This window comes from Filicampus tigris, unplaced genomic scaffold, assembly GCF_054856515.1.
Source record: "Filicampus tigris isolate MCC_2025a unplaced genomic scaffold, RoL_Ftig_1.0 HiC_scaffold_32, whole genome shotgun sequence".
Classification (NCBI taxonomy): domain Eukaryota; kingdom Metazoa; phylum Chordata; class Actinopteri; order Syngnathiformes; family Syngnathidae; genus Filicampus; species Filicampus tigris.
Genome location: NW_028233413.1, coordinates 140,001 through 142,500, shown reverse-complemented (window position 1 = coordinate 142,500; position 2,500 = coordinate 140,001). Strand labels below are relative to the sequence as shown.

The 2,500-nt window shown below is 65.4% G+C and overlaps 1 non-coding gene across 1 annotated transcript in view; it reads right to left on the bottom strand.

Annotated features, from left to right (window-relative positions):
• LOC147125860 (18S ribosomal RNA) overlaps window positions 1-166 on the bottom strand; it is a 1,891-nt gene extending 1,725 nt beyond the window's left edge. The window contains exon 1 of the ribosomal RNA XR_015085274.1: window positions 1-166. This exon is cut by the window's left edge and continues 1,725 nt beyond it. This is a non-coding gene — a ribosomal RNA (18S ribosomal RNA).
• Between the last annotated feature and the right edge of the window lie 2,334 nt (window positions 167-2,500).

Below are 2,500 nucleotides of genomic sequence, written 5' to 3'. Positions count from 1 at the left end.
AGCTCTAGAATTGCCACAGTTATCCAAGTAACGGCTGGAGCGATCAAAGGAACCATAACTGATTTAATGAGCCGTTCGCAGTTTCACTGTACGGGCCGTGTGTACTTAGACTTGCATGGCTTAATCTTTGAGACAAGCATATGCTACTGGCAGGATCAACCAGGTAGCCTCGGGCCGGGAGGGAGCGGCGGGCCACCCCCGCGGCGGTTCGCCCGCGCCGGCGTCGGGCCCCGCCCGGAACGGGGCAGGGGCCGCGCGCGGACGCCCGCTCGCGTGGGGGAGGGCGCGCGCCGTCCCTTCGGTAGGTGGGCTGGAGCCGCCTTAGCGGGCGTAGGACGGGGGCCTCCTCGCGGGAAGCCCCGCCGCCGCCGCCGCCGCGCTAGGGGAAAGGGTTTGAGAAACGATGCGTTAGCCGGAAGGCCCGCCGGCAAGGCGACCGTCCCGCTGCTGGGGCGGGGAGGGGCCGCGGACGAGCGGCGGGCTCCGTGGTAGGACTGCTGAGATCGGTGGGTCGCCTCGGCCTCGCTGCCGTACGGTCGCGCCGGGGTTGGCCGCGGGCCAAGCTCGCGAAGTAGCCCCGGCGCTGGAGAGCGACCCGCTGGCCGGAGGAACCGTCCGCCCGAGCGACCGGCGCGAGGCCGGTGCCGGCGGGGGCCCTCCGATGGCGGGTCATGGTTGCCGATCGGTCGGTGGGGGAATGGAGGTGCGGTGCGTGGTGAGGAGCTCCGGGCGGGGTGGGCCTTCGCCCGGCCCGCGGAGTCCGATTGAGCGCCGCCCGGGTCGGGCGGGCCCGCTCCGTTGAGCGCACGGAGGTTGAGATAGAAAATATTGCAACACGCGGAGCTCCAGGCGGGGGGGGGCCCTCGCCCGGCCCGCGGAGTCCGATTGAACACCCCCCAGGTCGGGCGGGCTCGCTCTGTTGAGCGCACGGAGGTTGACATAGAAAATATTGCAACACGCGGAGCTCCAGGCGGGGGGGGCCCTCGCCCGGCCCGCGGAGTCCGATTGAACACCCCCCAGGTCGGGCGGGCTCGCTCTGTTGAGCGCACGGAGGTTGAGATAGAAAATATTGCAACACGCGGAGCTCCAGGCGGGGGGGGCCCTCGCCCGGCCCGCGGAGTCCGATTGAACACCCCCCAGGTCGGGCGGGCTCGCTCTGTTGAGCGCACGGAGGTTGACATAGAAAATATTGCAACACGCGGAGCTCCAGGCGGGGGGGGCCCTCGCCCGGCCCGCGGAGTCCGATTGAACACCCCCCAGGTCGGGCGGGCTCGCTCTGTTGAGCGCACGGAGGTTGAGATAGAAAATATTGCAACACGCGGTGCTCCAGGCGGGGGGGGCCCTCGCCCGGCCCGCGGAGTCCGATTGAACACCCCCCAGGTCGGGCAGGCTCGCTCTGTTGAGCGCATGGAGGTTGACATAGAAAATAATCCAACACGCGGAGCTCCAGGCGGGGGGGCCCTCGCCCGGCCCGCGGAGTCCGATTGAACACCCCCCAGGTCGGGCAGGCTCGCTCTGTTGAGCGCATGGAGGTTGACATAGAAAATAATCCAACACGTGGAGCTCCAGGCGGGGGGGCCCTCGCCCGGCCCGCGGAGTCCGATTGAACACCCCCCAGGTCGGGCAGGCTCGCTCTGTTGAGCGCATGGAGGTTGACATAGAAAATAATCCAACACGTGGAGCTCCAGGCGGGGGGGCCCTCGCCCGGCCCGCGGAGTCCGATTGAACACCCCCCAGGTCGGGCAGGCTCGCTCTGTTGAGCGCATGGAGGTTGACATAGAAAATAATCCAACACGTGGAGCTCCAGGCGGGGGGGCCCTCGCCCGGCCCGCGGAGTCCGATTGAACACCCCCCAGGTCGGGCAGGCTCGCTCTGTTGAGCGCATGGAGGTTGACATAGAAAATAATCCAACACGTGGAGCTCCAGGCGGGGGGGCCCTCGCCCGGCCCGCGGAGTCCGATTGAACACCCCCCAGGTCGGGCAGGCTCGCTCTGTTGAGCGCATGGAGGTTGACATAGAAAATAATCCAACACGTGGAGCTCCAGGCGGGGGGGCCCTCTCCCCCCCCGGTGAGTCCGCTCACAGTGCCCCTATGTCGGGCAGGCTCATTGCATTGTGCGCATGGAGGTTGACTTAGAAAATATTTGAGAGTGACATGAGCTCCAGGCAGACACCGACTCATCGCCCGTGGGGTGTCCGACGAGCCCTCACCAATCTTGGATTAATGTTTGGCGAGGCTCCCCTGATCAGCTCTGGAGGTGGCAAGTTCTGAAAAAGTGGTTTCTGAAAATGTGCCCCTTGTATTTTGTGAAACCAGGGGTAACCTAGCGAGTAGGCAAACTCATCCCCTGACTGGGGGGATCAACTTTTACCTACTACAGCGCCCCTAATGGCCAAAAGTGGTACTGCTCCCCCTGGTAGCCTAACCCATTGAAATGAATGGGAAAAATTAATTTAGGCTACCAGGGCTTTGGGCTACCAGGGCTTTGGGCTACCAGGG